At 43.5% G+C, this 15,741-nt stretch overlaps 1 pseudogene; it reads right to left on the bottom strand.

Moving 5' to 3' along the window:
* LOC121453553 lies at positions 1 to 12,483 on the bottom strand (annotated as a pseudogene).
* Between the last annotated feature and the right edge of the window lie 3,258 nt (positions 12,484 to 15,741).

The raw sequence follows: 15,741 nt of genomic DNA, 5'->3' as shown, positions 1-15,741 counted from the left end.
TCACGCATAGGCCACACACTTGACCCCGAAGTCACCATCTGCTTCCATGTTGTTGATGGCCTCTGTGTTGAGGTAGTTGGAGAATGTGAGGTCCATCTCGCAGCTTGATGGTCAGGTCATAACAGCTGAAACCGATGCACCCAACCATGATGCTCCCAGGCTGGAAGGGAAAGGCAGGTTCCTCACTCCCCCAGGCTCTGCTGTGCTTGCTGCTGCTCACAATGACATTGGTGTTCCCATGGGCATTGAAAAGAGTCGATGTGGAGGCTCAGGTTGTTGCTGTCTTTACCAGGGTTCAGCACATAGCTCTTGGCTTTGGAGGCCATCTTTCCACAAACTGTGAGGCACGAGGTTTAGGATTCAGGTTGCTGGTGACCAGACTGTTGGTCTTGACTAACAAAAGATTTCTAGGCTGGGTCCGAGTACCCGGGGCTCCCGGGCGGGCAGCAGTTCCTTTGTTTCTGTGGCCTGCCTGCACCAAGCGGGGTAGGCGCTTTGTCTGCGAGCTGCCCAACCAGCACGGAGGCCTGATCTTTCGGCGCCAGGAGACCCAGCATTGGGGTGAGTTTCTGGCCCACGGCGCCAGCCTGGGACGGGGAGCTCGGGGTTTTCTTGGCCCCCTGTCCTGCTTGGGCTCTCTGCAGGGCCTCTACTCCCCGGGTGCTGCCTCTTTCTTCCTGGCCCACCCAGCTTCCGTCCAGAGCCCTCCCCACTTCGCCCCCACTGCCCTCTTTTGGCACGTGGCATCGCCCAGCCCAGCCTATCTGGGCGCTGGGTCCGAGTACCCGGGGCTCCCGGGCGGGCAGCAGTTCCTTTGTTTCTGGGGCCTGCCTGCACCAAGCGGGGTAGGCGCTTTGTTTGCGAGCTGCCCAACCAGCACGGAGGCCTGATCTTTCGGCGCCAGGAGACCCAGCATTGGGGTGAGTTTCTGGCCCACGGCGCCAGCCAGGGACGGGGAGCTCGGGGGGTTTCTTGGCCCCCTGTCCTGCTTGGGCTCTCTGCAGGGCCTCTACTCCCCGGGTGCTGCCTCTTTCTTCCTGGCCCACCCAGCGTCTGTCCAGAGCCCTCCCCACTTCGCCCCCACTGCCCTCTTTTGGCGCGTGGCATCGCCCAGCCCAGCCTATCTGGGCGCTGGGTCCGAGTACCCGGGGCTCCCGGGCGGGCAGCAGTTCCTTTGTTTCTGGGGCCTGCCTGCACCAAGCGGGGTAGGCGCTTTGTTTGCGAGCTGCCCAACCAGCACGGAGGCCTGATCTTTCGGCGCCAGGAGACCCAGCATTGGGGTGAGTTTCTGGCCCACGGCGCCAGCCAGGGACGGGAAGCTCGGGGGGTTTCTTGGCCCCCTGTCCTGCTTGGGCTCTCGGCAGGGCCTCTACTCCCCGGGTGCTGCCTCTTTCTTCCTGGCCCACCCAGCGTCTGTCCAGAGCCCTCCCCATTTCGCCCCCACTGCCCTCTTTTGGCGCGTGGCATCGCCCAGCCCAGCCTATCTGAGCGCTGGGTCCGAGTACCCGGGGCTCCCGGGCGGGCAGCAGTTCCTTTGTTTCTGGGGTCTGCCTGCACCAAGCCGGGTAGGTGCTTTGTTTGCGAGCTGCCCAACCAGCACGGAGGCCTGATCTTTCGGCGCCAGGAGACCCAGCATTGGGAGAGCCAACATTGGGGAGAGACAGCGTTTGGTAGGCAAGGAGACCTGATCCGGTAAAAGAAGATCCATAGGGAGCATTTGGAAGAAGAGATGGGCCGACGTCAAGGCAAGAATTCGCCCAACAAGCTGAAAAGCAACATGAAGCTACCAGAAACAAGCGACCTCACAACGGGAGGACAAGAACCCCTTAATCAAGAGGAAGGAGAAAAGATTGACTTCATGAAAGTGATTGACACCCTTAAACAGCATGTAAAAAACGCCCTTATAGAAATGGATGAGAAATATAACAGAAAGTTTGAAGAATTGAATAAATCAGTGAATGATACCCTAGAAAACCAAGGAAAAACAATCAAACAGATAATGGAAACAGTTCAAGACCTGAAAACTGAAATGGAGGCAAAGAAGAAAACACAAACAGAGGGCCGGCTGGACATGGAAAATCTAGGTAAACGAATAGAGACTACAGAAACAAGCATAACCAGCAGAATACAAGAGATAGAAGAAAGACTCTCGGATTCTGAAGATACCATAGAGAAAATAAACACACTGATCAAAGAAAACAGCAAGTCCAACAAACTCTCATCACAAAACATTCAGGAAATATGGGACACAATAAAAAGACCAAACCTAAGAATAATAGGAGTAGAAGAAGGAGAAGAAGGGCAGCTCAATGGTCCAGAAAATATATTTAATAAAATTATAGAAGAAAACTTTCCCAACCTAAAGAAAGATTTTCCTATGAAGGTGCAAGAAGCATACAGAACACCGAATAGGCTGGATCAAAAAAAAACATCCCCTCGCCATCTAATTATCAAAACACAAAGCATACAGAATAAGGAAAGAATATTAAGAGCTGCAAAGGAAAAAGGCCAAATTACTTATAAAGGTAAACCTATCAGACTTACACCTGACTTCTCCATGGAAACCATGAAAGCCAGAAGGTCCTGGATAGATGTACTGCAGAAACTGAGAGACCATGGGTGCAAGCCCAGATTACTATACCCAGCCAAGCTTTCATTCACTATAAATGGAGAAAATAAAATTTTCCAGGATAAAAACAAATTTAAACAATACGCAGCCACAAATCCAGCCTTACAGAAAGTAATTGAAGGAAAATCACTAACCAAGGAGTCCAACAATGACCACAATAACTCAGACATCTAGAGACCCTTCACCAACACAAAACAAAGAAGGGAAACACACAAACTCTACGACTAAAAAAAAAAATGACCGGAGTTAACAACCACTGGTCATTAATATCACTTACTGTCAATGGACTCAACTCACCTATAAAAAGGCACAGGCTAAGAGATTGGATAAGAAAACAGGATCCAACATTCTGCTGTTTACAAGAAACACACCTCAACCACAAAGACAGGCACCTACTCAGAGTAAAGGGCTGGGAAAAGGCCTATCAAGCAAATGGACCTAAGAAACAGGCAGGTGTGGCCATACTAATCTCTAACAAAGTTGACTTTAAACTTAAATCAATCAGAAGAGATGGAGAGGGGCATTTTATACTCATAACAGGAACAGTTCATCAGGATGAAGTCTCAATCCTGAACATCTATGCCCCTAATATAAAAGCACCCACGTACATAAAAGAAACATTGCTAAAATTCAAGGCAGCCATCAAACCGCACACACTAATAGTAGGAGACTTCAACACTCCTCTCTCACCAATGGACAGGTCAATCAGACAGAAACCTAACAGAGAAATAAGAGAATTAATGGAGGTAATGAATCAAATGGACTTAACAGACATCTATAGAACATTCCATCCAAATAGGAAAGAATATACCTTCTTCTCTGCAGCTCATGGAACCTTCTCGAAAATCGACCACATAGTCGGTAACAAAGCAAACATCCACAGTTACAAAAAAATATTAGTAACCACCTGTGTCTTATCAGATCACCATGGATTAAAGTTAGAATTCAACAATAATGCTACCCCCAGAAAGCATACAAAGTCATGGAAACTGAACAGTCAACTATTGAACCATACCTGGATTAAGGAAGAAATAAAGAAAGAAATTAAAGTCTTCCTGGAATTCAATGAAAATAAAGAAACAACATACTCAAACTTATGGGACACTATGAAAGCAGTCCTAAGAGGAAAGTTCATAGCACTAAGTGCCCACTTAAAGAAAACAGAGAAAGCTCACATTGGAGACTTAACAGCCCACCTGAAAGCTCTAGAAAAAAAAGAAGCAGACTCACCTAGGAGGAGTAGAAGACTGGAAATAATCAAACTGAGGGCTGAAATCAACAAAATAGAAACACAGAAAACAATACAAAAAATCAATGAAACAAAAAGCTGGTTCCTGGAGAAAATCAACAAGATTGACAAACCACTATCCAAGCTAATCAAACGGCAGAGAGAGAATTTGCAAATTAATAAGATCAGAAATGAAAAGGGGGACATAACCACAGACACAGAGGAAATTCAGAGAATCATTAGATCTTACTACAAAAGCCTATATGCCACAAAATTGGAAAATGTAAAGGAAATGGATACTTTTTTAGATAAATATCATATACCAAAGTTAAATCAGGACCTGGTGAACAATCTAAATAGACCTGTTAGTCGCGAAGAATTAGAAGAGGTTATAAAAAACCTCCCTACCAAAAAAAGCCCAGGACCAGATGGTTTCAATGCGGAATTCTACCAGATCTTCCAAGAAGATCTAATACCTATACTCCTTAATGTATTCCACAAGATAGAAACAGAAGGGTCATTACCAAACTCCTTTTATGAAGCCACAATTGCTCTGATACCAAAACCACTCAAAGACTCAACCAGGAAAGAGAACTACAGGCCAATCTCACTCATGAATATCGACGCAAAAATCCTCAACAAAATACTGGCAAATCGAATCCAAGAACACATCCGAAAAATTATCCATTATGATCAAGTAGGCTTCATTCCTCAGATGCAGGGCTGGTTCAACATACGAAAATCTATCAATGTAATCCAGCATATAAATAAACTGAAAGAAAAAAACCATATGATCATTTCATTAGATGCTGAAAAAGCATTTGACAAAATTCAACATCCATTTATGTTAAAAGTCTTGGAGAGATTAGGGATACAAGGGTCATACCTAAATATAATAAAAGCTATATACAGCAAGCCGACAGCTAACATCAAATTAAATGGAGAGAAACTCAAAGCCATCCCACTTAACTCAGGAACACGACAAGGCTGTCCACTCTCGCCATACCTCTTCAATATAGTGCTTGAAGTTCTAGCAATAGCAATAAGACAACATAATGGAATCAAGGGGATTCGAATTGGAAAGGAAGAAGTTAAACTTTCGTTATTTGCAGATGATATGATAGTGTACATAAGCGACCCCAAAAACTCCACCAAAGAACTTTTACAGCTGATAAACAGCTTTAGTAATGTGGCAGGATACAAGATCAACTCCAAAAAATCAGTCGCCCTCTTATACACAAAGGATAGGGAAGCAGAGAGGGAAATCAGAGAAGCTTCACCATTCACAATAGCCAAAAACAGCATAAAATATCTTGGGGTAAATCTAACCAAGGAAGTGAAAGATCTATTTGACAAGAACTTTAAGGCATTGAAGAAAGAAATTGAAGAGGATACCAAAAAATGGATGGACCTCCCTTGCTCTTGGATTGGGAGGATCAACATAGTAAAAATGGCAATTCTACCAAAGGCAATTTATAGATTCAATGCAATCCCCATCAAGATCCCATCAAAATTCTTCACAGATCTGGAGAGGACAATAATCAACTTTATATGGAAAAACAAAAAACCCAGGATAGCCAAAACAATCCTATACAATAAAGGATCTTCTGGAGGCATTACCATCCCTGACTTCAAACTCTATTACAGAGCTACAGTAATGAAAACAGTGTGGTACTGGCATAAAAACAGAGAAGTCGACCAATGGAATCGTATAGAAGACCCGGATTTTATCCCACAAACCTATGAACACCTCATTTTTGATAAAGGAGCTAAAAGTATACAATGGAAGAAAGAAAGCATCTTCAACAAATGGTGCTGGCACAACTGGATGTCATCCTGTAGAAGAATGAAAATAGACCCTTATCTATCACCGTGCACAAAACTCAAGTCCAAATGGATTAAAGACCTCAATATCAGCCCGAACACACTGAACCTGATAGAAGAGAAAGTGGGAAGTACCGTACAGGAGATGGGCACAGGAGATCGCTTCCTATGTATAACCCCAGAAGCACAAACATTAAGGGCAACATTGAATAAATGGGACCTACTTAAACTGAGAAGCTTCTGTAAAGCAAAGGACATAGTCACTAAGACACAAAGGCAACCTACTGACTGGGAGAAGATCTTCACCAACCCCACAACAGACAAAGGTCTGATCTCCAAAATATATAAAGAACTCAAGAAACTAGACTTTAAAATGCTAATTAACCCAATTAAAAAATGGGGCACAGAACTGAACAGAGAATTCTCAGCAGAGGAAGTTCAAATGGCCAAAAGACACTTAAAGTCGTGCTCAACTTCCTTAGCAATCAGGGAAATGCAAATCAAAACAACTTTGAGATATCATCTTACACCTGTCAGAATGGCTAAAGTCAAAAACACCAAGGATAACCTTTGCTGGAGAGGCTGTGGAGGAACGGGTACCCTCATCCATTGCTGGTGGGAATGCAATCTTGTGCAACCACTGTGGAAGTCAGTGTTTCGGTTTCTCAGGAAATTCGGGATCAACTTACCCCTGGACCCAGCAATACCACTCCTGGGAATATACCCAAGAGATGCTCTATCATATGACAAAAGCATTTGTTCAACTATGTTCATAGCAGTATTATTTGTAATAGCCAGAATCTGGAAACAACCTAGATGCCCTTCAATGGAAGAATGGATGAAGAAAGTATGGAATATATACACGCTAGAGTACTACGCTGCGGTAAAAAACAATGACTTCTCGAATTTTGCATGCAAATGGATGGAAATAGAAAACACTATCCTGAGTGAGGTGTCCCAGACCCAAAAAGATGAACATGGGATGTACTCGCTCATAATTGGTTTCTAGCCATAAATAAGGGCCACGGAGTCTACAATAGGTGAACCTAAAGAAGCTAAGTAAGAAGGTGAACCCTAGGAAAAACATATAGTTATCCTCTTTGCTAAGGGAAGTAGACCAAATTGCCGGGGAGAAAATTAGGATCTTGGGGGTGGGGTGGGATGGGGGTAAGGGGAGATGGGGAGAGAAAAGGTAGAAGGGAAGGAGGGGGGACTTGGGGAATCAGGAGAATTGGGATAAAGGAAAGGTGGATAGGGGAGCACGGAACCACAATTCTTAGTTAAGGGAACCACTTTAGGGTGAGCAAGAGATTTGACCCTAGAGGGGCTCCCAAGTGCCCAACATGAGGTTCCCAGTTAGTTCCTTGGGCAGCTGAGGATTGGGAACCTGAAATGACCCTATCCTAGAGCAATACTGACGAATATCTTGCATATCATCATAGAACCTTCATCTGGTGATGGATAGAGATAGAGACAGAGACCCACACATGAGTACTGGACTGAACTCCCAAGGTCCCAATGAGGAGCAGAAGGAGGGAGAACATGAGCAAAGAAGTCGGGACCACGAGGCGTGCACCCACCCACTGAGACAGTGGAGCTGATCTACTGAGAGCTCACCAAGGCCAGCTGGACTGTGACCGAAAAAGCATGGGATAAAACCGGACTCTCTGAACATGGCGAACAATGAGGGCTGATGAGACGCCAAGGACAATGGCACGGGGTTTTGATCCTACTTAATGTGCTGGCTCTGTGGAAGCCTAGCCAGTTTGAATGTTCACCTTCCTAGATATGGACGGAGCGGGGAGGACCTAGGACTTACCACAGGGCAGGGAACCCGGACTGCTCTGTGGACTGGAGAGGGAGGGGGAGAGGAGTGGGGGGAGGGGGAGAAGGGTGGGAGAAAGGGGAGGGAAGTGGGAGGCTGGGAGGAGGTGGAAACTTGTTTTTTGTTTATGTTTTTTTTTCTTCTTTTCTTAATAAAAAAAAATTATAAAAAAAAAAGATTTCTAGATCCGCTGTTCTAGCTGTTTGAAGACTCTGGCTGAGAACTCAGGGCATCTTGATGACTAAACCCCTTAGAGGTCATCTGGTACTCTAATCATCTCTTAGTCTATTTCATGTTGTTATAACATGTCCAAAACTTGTTATTTTTATAAATATGTGAGGTTTGTTTTGTTCACATTTTTGAAGACGTAACATTCATGATTGAGAGAGTTGAGATCAGGGTGTGTCTGGCTCTGAGTTTCTCGATAGTATATTAAACTGTCATTTCCCCACCCAAAGGCTGTCTCTTACTCTGAGGGATTCCATTTTACAAGCAACAACTATAAATAATTTAAATAATAAGAAAGAGGCACACAGGTTAGATGAAACTACTGTGCTATTCTATACAATGGACTTAAGCACAGGAAGGAGTTAGTGTCTGTGCAGTCCTGAAACCAGCTCCCAAAAAATACTGCAGATGGCTGTATCTCACCATTACCCATATATCAGCAAACCTCACATTGAAAGGTTAAAGATGACGATGGTACTGAGAAATCGGGGGTCCCTTTGTGTGTTTAGTTTCATTGAAAAGGACACAGGAGGAACCTTGAATATCATTTTATTACATTTTGAGTGAAAATTATCAGAGTTAGCGAGCTGTGCCCTCAGCAGCTGACAAGAGATAGAGATGGAAAAGAGACAATCAGGCTTCTTGAGTTAGGGTCAGTGACAGCAGGTAGGTTCGGTGGTGGAGAGAGGAAGTGATGGTGCTGTCTTTAGAGGAAGAATGAGGACATCCAGGTGCCCAGGCAAGCAAACTTAGGAATTGGGCAGGTATCAAAGAAAGAAAAGGAATGGGGATGAAAAGTTGTGCCTTTTTGAGTTAGAATTCAGGAAGGTGGGCAGGCTTAGCAGTAAAGATATTCAAGCAACTAAACGAGGGGGGCGGGTGTCTGGGATGGACAGGTGTATGGTCTCACTAAAGGGATAATTACTCCTGCCATCTCCTTAGTTTGTCTTTGGGCCATTCCACTTTCTCCAGGGCTGGTCTCCTCAGGTGACTGACAGGCCAAGTTGGATGAACTCTTAAGGGGCAGTAGAAGTGTTTGTGCTGTTTGAGGGATTTGTCTCCAGGGTCACCCCAGGTCAGGAGAAGAACTTAGATTCCATTATGTTGAACAGGAGGACATAGCTTTCCTTTAAGATGGGCTCAAAGAATCCCTGACACTTTTACCCTTTCTTATGGTATTGTAAATCTTAAGAAGGGGCAATTCTAATGCTGCTCTTAAAGCTGCTGTGTTATAGGGTAAGTGGTGGTGGAATTCAAAGCTGATTGTTAAGGCCCAGCCTTCCTGGCCTCCAAGTCTTTGGTTCTTATCAAAACCCTGAATAGTGACACTAGGTGACAGAACTGTCCTCCACATTTCGAGTCTGGATCCAGCCTAAGTACAAAAGCTTTTCTTGAGACTCTTTCAAATCAGTAAGGGTCTATTATGAAACTCAGAAGCCTGTCTGCTCTTTGACTGAGAGAGTTCCGTATTAGGGACTAGCAATGGAGGGCAGAAACGGCCAGGACCAGCAGCGAGATGACTCCAAGCTAGGAGCCACGAGCAGCAGTTAGCTGTCCCAGTGACGGTGCCACAGGGAGAGAGCTGAGCCACCTCAGCTACTCAAGGGTTCGTGGGGCTGTGGTCCAAACCCAGAGGAGAGGGTGGACTCCACTGCTCTGGTGAATTAGAGGATCAAAGACAAAGAAGGGGCCCTGGAGCTGCACTCAGACCTCTGAGAAGGGAGTGTCAGCAGTTGCTGGTGTCCCAGCTGTGGACACCCCTAGTCTGAAACTCTGAGGTGAAATCCAGCGAAATGGAATCTGACAGGGAAAGCGAGTGGGAAAGAAGAAAAAAGAATCACCGCAGGGCGGAACTAAACTGGAAAGAAGCTTGACGCAACCAGGAGAAAGCCTGCAAACCCTTGTCTTGCTCCAGCCTTTCTATGTCCCTTGGTGCCCCCTGCTGGCCGAGTTGGAAAAGTCAAAATATAGTTGGCCTTTTCAGTCCTTCCTTGCAGCCTAAAGCAGAGACTGTGAAGTTTGGGTCTGGACCTGAGAGACAGTAGTTAGTCACGTGATACCACATACTTAGGTCACGGTGCTAGCAGAGGTGGGACACAGAAGAGATCTCACTGGCTCAGGTCACAGAGCCAGTGGAAGTGGGACACACAAGTGATCTCACAGGCTCAGATCATAGTGCCAGCAGAGGTGAGACACAGAAGGGCTTTCATTTGTCTGGTTTATTAATAAGTAAACATGGTAGTATCGTATGTTATGAAGTTTTGCCTCAACGTTTTTAATTCACACACATCTTTTTCTTGGCCAGAAATAAATGATGTCAGGCAGTAAACCTTGAGAATAGCAGGGAGAACCTTGTGTAGATGTGATCTGAGAAAGGAAAACTTTCGAAGAATAATTTTTGGAATAGCTAAATTTGGATTTGTTTTGAATTTATTTACTTTGATATGTGTGCTTTATTGGCATGTATGCCCACATGCCAGAAAAGGGCATCAGATCCCATTTTTTCATAGTTGTGAGTCACCATGTGGTTGCTGGGAGGTTAACTCGGAACCTCTGGAAGAGCAGCCATGCTCTTAAATGCTGAGCCATCTCTCCAGTCCCCTATACTACATTATTTTGATATGTATGCGGCGCCTGAGAAGGTCATCAGAGGATATCAGGTGCCCTCTAATTGGAGGGGCAGGTGGTTATGAACCAAGTAGATGCTGAGACCTGAATTCAGGTTCTTTGTAAAAGCAGCAAGTGCTCTTAGCTATGGACCCATCTCTCCAGACTGTAAAAATATTTTTATGTAATTGTATTTAAATAGGATGTTCTATGCACATTATTTAGAGCGTGTTTTGTGGGATTATTGATGTTATGCTATCAAATCGCTAATTGTAATGGATTAAAGTTGCATTTAAGAATTAGATTATGGAGAAAGCTGTCTAAGGATGTTTTGCTGTATAAATAAACCTCATATATAGATTTAGCCTAGGAACATGCTTGTGTTGCTCAAGAAAGTGTGAATGCCGAGATTTTTATAGTTTTTTTTTAAGTCATATACAAGCATAAAATGTATCTAAATGGTGCCAAGATTACAGGTCAAAAACTTAGCATATCATGAACACTAATTTATTAGTCACTGTCAAATTGTTGAAAAGCATTTTTGTTGGATTTATGGGTAGATTTCAAGCAGACTTGCTCATGGTTTTCTTTAAGAGCATCTAATGACTTTGTCCTGCTTTTTTATGTTTTTCTATCTTTAATATGAAACTTCTCCAAGATTCCCTTTGTCTTACATGAGGATACTGTCTATGTAATATCCTGGCTTACAATTGTTTAACTTACGATTCTCTTTTAAAGGTTTTGAATGCTACTTCTAATGTTTTTGTTTGGGTTTAGATTTTGAGACAGGGTCTCTATGTAGACTTGGCTGTCCTGGAGCTTGCTGGATAGACCAGACTGGCCTCGAACTCACAGAGGTCCTCCTGCACCACTATGTCCAGCTATTTATAATGTTTTTATATATGCACCCAGAAGGAAGCTGTTGTGATCTAGCTGCCCTCACTCCCCCTGACCGCAGTGGAACTTCCTTGTGGTCTGTAATTGACAGGGATGTTTGTGTTCTTTCTGGCCGGTGGTTTTCCACAGAAGCAGTAGAGGTATAAAAGGCTTTAGCTCAGGGAAAAATAAAGGTTGCTGTTCTTCCACCTGAAAAGAAGCCTCCGTGTCTCAATTCCAGCACACCACCACCACCAATCTCGGCATCCAGGCCGTGCCAGCAGTGCGGCAAGAAACAACTTTAAAATTTGTATTTTGATATTTTCCAAGATTAATGACACTTAGTAATAAGATATTCCCTTGTGAGAGTGAGTAGCAGCATGTAGCTACAATTCCTAATCAGTCCCATGATCACAAATGGGGAAAACTTGACAGTCAACAATATCCTCTTAGACATGACATGCAGGGGGTTACTTGTGTCTTTCCTTTCCTTTTTTTTTTCTTTTCGTTCTTTTTTTGGTAGTACTCCTAGTGGCCAAACCTAAGGACTTGTGCATGCTAGTCAAGTATACTACCACTAAGCTGCACCTGCGGTCTAACATGTATTTTGGACTTAAAATATCTTAAACTTTAGATGTGTTGGTTGGGAATTTTATTCAAAGTTGAAGAGTATTAGAACAGTTAATATATTTCATATGTTTTTTAAATTTACTATATGCACACATATATACATATATATGGGTAGGTGTGTAGGTGTGTGATGTATGTGTTTGTGTGGGTGCTATGTCACTCAATTTTACCTCATAATGTCTTCTTTTTCCTTTTTTCATGACTCCATGTTTATTGTATGTACGTGTACCATGGTTTAATTAATCATCCTTCTATGTATGTATTCCAGTGTTTTGCAACATTAAGCTATAGGGTTGTGATTTTTAAGTACAATACATGTTACAAATTAATATACATAGCTATACGCTGATCTAATAAATTAATATAATTCATAAACATTAAGGGTTTTGCAGGCTGGGAATTAATAAGAAAAGTGGAGAGAGTTTTAAAAGGTGACTTCGTTCATTTGAAAAGGCAACCAATTTTGGGTTCCATCCTCCTGACTAACGAGGCTGAGGAAACCTGGGAAGAAATAAGTCTACTTAGTTAAAGCTGTGCAAAAGGACAAAGAATGCCAGACTCACGAAGTAAACGATACACCAAAGACTACTGTTCCAACTCTTAAAGTTAGACAGTAATCTTTACCAGCAATGCCATGACGTTTTTGGAAGTCATAGTGATTTGGATGTGAAATGCCCTCTACAGGCAAATGCATCTAAACACCGTTTCCCTAGTTGAAGTTCCATTTGGGAAGGTTGTAGAGAGTCCCTGGAGGAAGTCACTCACTGGGGTAGTGGAGGTTTGTAGGGTTCCCACCCATCCTATTTCCTTTCTGTTTTCAGCCAGTGTGTGCAATATGACCAGCCACCTCCCAGTCCTATGACCGTGTTTTCTCTGCCATGATAGAATCTATTCCCCTCAAATGCTAATGCAGAATAAATCCTTTCTTCAGTTGCTTTTGCCAGTGGCCCGAGTTAGCGTTAACATCACATTTCAATTAATGAATTGTCTTTATTGGGTTGGGCTGTGGACACGTCTGTGAGCAATTGTCTTGACTGTCGTGATTGATGTAGGAGGGCACAGCTCACTGAGTGTGGGGCTATTATTTTCTAAGCAGGTGGTCCTGAGCTCTATAATAAGCTGGCTAAGCTTGGACAGAGTAAGCCAGCAAGCAGAGTTCCCATGGTTTCTGCTTGAAGTTTCTACTCTAACTTCCCTCAATGAAAGACTGTGCCGTGGAAGTACAAGCTAAGTAAACCAGTTCTTCCTCCAAGCTGTTTGTGGTGTTTTTTTTTTAACACAGCAACAGGAGAGTAACTAGAACATCAGAGATTTTGTCATAGCAACAAGATACACAACTAACCAAGAAATTCTGTCAGTTTATAGATTAAAATTTGTGTTAGAGTGTGCTTAAAACTTAGAAATAGCCAGGCAGTGATGGCACACATCTTTAATCCCAGTACTCGGGAGGGGCAGGTGAATCTCTGTAAGTTCAAGACCAGCCTGGTCTATAGAGGGAGTCCCAGGACAGGCTTCAAAGCTACACAGAGAAACTCTGTCTTGAAGAAAAAAAAAACTTAGAAATAATACAGTATAATTGCTTTGTGTGCCCTAGTGACTTTCTGTACAAGATGACCCATTGCCAGTTTGGGTCGTCTTAGCCTTTTAATAAAACCCTGTGTTCGGCTATCATTCTTTGCCTCTGGATTTCCCTCTGCCTGGTTTGAAACCCTTATATTGCCTTTGAACTTGGTCAATCGTGTTTGATTTTCCTTGGTGTTTTTGTAGCATCTTGCATGGCAAAAGCAGCAAACTGTATCCTCTGCTGACTGCAAAAGAGAAACAATCCTTGGCCAAGGGGGTGTGCTTTTTGTAGAGTGTAACTGAGTCTGGAAAAGTCTGGTGAGGTTTTCACCTGCTCTGAGTTTCATCAGTCCATAACTCGCAAAGTAGAACACACTTTTGGTTACACATATTTTACTCAGGAGTGCAACACTGTCTTAATACAAGCACAGGTCAAATACAGCCCATTCTGGAGCCAGCTTTAAGGTTTTGTCCGATGATTGCAAGCTTGTTTGCCAATAATTTTGTGTTCCTTCCTTGCAGTCGAAGTCGTTAGGAATGAGATATTAGTTTTTACCCTATAATTCATAAATGAACAGGGCTGGCCAGAGTAGTGGTTTTAATGTCTCGCGATATAATATCCAAGTCCTAGTGGCAGAAAATAATCTTTAGAGGGTGGTAATTTAGGGATTAATGCATTTCTTAGACACAGCTATAAACATGGGTTAGTTTTCTCTTGAGACAACTGATTTTCTTTTTGAGATTTTTCATTAGAAATACATAAATACTGCAGCATTTATATTGGAGTATAAAGGAGGCAGAGAGTAATTGGATGCTAATATTAAATGCTTGAAGCTGAGACTGTGTGAAGGGGCTTAGAGCCAAGATGTGATTCTTGAGTAGGTGCTTATTTAGAATGGAAGAAAGGAGAGATGGGTTATGACTGTCTGTCCTCGGAGGACCTCAGAACTGATTCTGATGAGACATCAAGGTAACACATTTCTGTTCCCCGGGTTCCACCTTCCCTCCTCCCCGAATCATGATTACACAAGCAACACTTGGGAGACTTTGATTTTTTTCCCTCGAGAGTTCTATGGTTTCCTAGCAAAACAAAGGAAAGAAGACAAAACAGTTTCTCTTTCTCTCCTGTGTTCCTTCCTTCTTTTCAACCTCCTGAAAGGTATGTGTGCTTCCGTTTTTCCAATTACTACTTTGGCGTGGTTAGGCGAACATGCTCAAGAGGCTGGGAACAATAAGCCTGGCAGGTCCTTTGAATAGGGCGTCACTAATGATGCAGGTTAAATCAGAGGCAGAGAGAGCAGGCACATGCCAGGCACAGAACCACTGACTCCAAGTTCACACTGCCCAAGTTCTGTGTTAAGAGTGGAAGACAAGAGGCGGGTGGATCTCTGTGAGTTCGAGGCCAGCCTGGTCTACAAGAGCTAGTTCCAGGATATGCTCCAAAGCTACAGAGAAACCCTGTCTTGAAAAACCAAAAATAAATAAATTAAGGGTGGAAGACAATCTGAGGCCCTTTATGCAGTGGGGGACCAAACTAGGTAAAAACTAAGGCGTGAATATTAAAGGGCTATTAGGGTCTGGGAGGAAGACCCTTCATGTCTGCACACTGAGACGAGTGTTTCTGTGGTTATTAAAGGGGGATGGTGCTGAGATTGGTCGTGTCCTCTGGCCTCCTCAGAGTCTTCCTCTCCTATCCGTGGGGCCTGGCCATCGGGTTTCTGTCTCTCATAATCCTTAACAATGCGCTGAATTCTGCACTGAGTGAAGAACCCAAGAGGTCCACTTTGTAAATAAGGCCCTTGCAGCTGGTGACCTGTTGTTGACCCAGACCAACCCTTTGGTGCCTGTGGTGGTGGTGATGGGTGGTGGTTGTGGACAGATGCAAGATTGCAAAGTCGCTAAGTATGTGAATATCTCCTACTCTTTTGATTGCCAAGTACACTCTGCTAAGTAAACGTTCAATAATTTTAAATAACTAGGTGTGTTTTTGTATGGAGTCATAACTCTCTCTCTCTCTCTCTCTCTCTCTCTCTCTCTCTCTCTCGTGTGTGGTATAGAAAATGGCTATAAAAGTGTCTCTAGCTTTCTGTAGGTACAGCAGTTTCTAAAGAACTATAATTATTTAACAACGGCACAACAGGTTACTTTTAGTTCTTTGTTTTTTCTTTTTCTTTTGAGAGAGTTTCACACTGTAACCCAGGCCTGCCAGGAACCAACTGTACTATATAGTTCAGACTGGCTTTAAACTCAAGACAGTCTTCCTACTTCAACCTCGGAAGTCCTGAGATTGTGGACATAAAACACCAAACGCAGCTCAATACTTTTAATTCT

Source organism: Microtus oregoni, unplaced genomic scaffold (assembly GCF_018167655.1).
Source record: "Microtus oregoni isolate MIOR12 unplaced genomic scaffold, Mior012 000011F_ref0000422, whole genome shotgun sequence".
Classification (NCBI taxonomy): Eukaryota; Metazoa; Chordata; class Mammalia; order Rodentia; family Cricetidae; genus Microtus; species Microtus oregoni.
The sequence above is the reverse complement of the archived record's forward strand: the minus strand, read 5'-3'. Positions and strand labels throughout refer to the sequence as shown.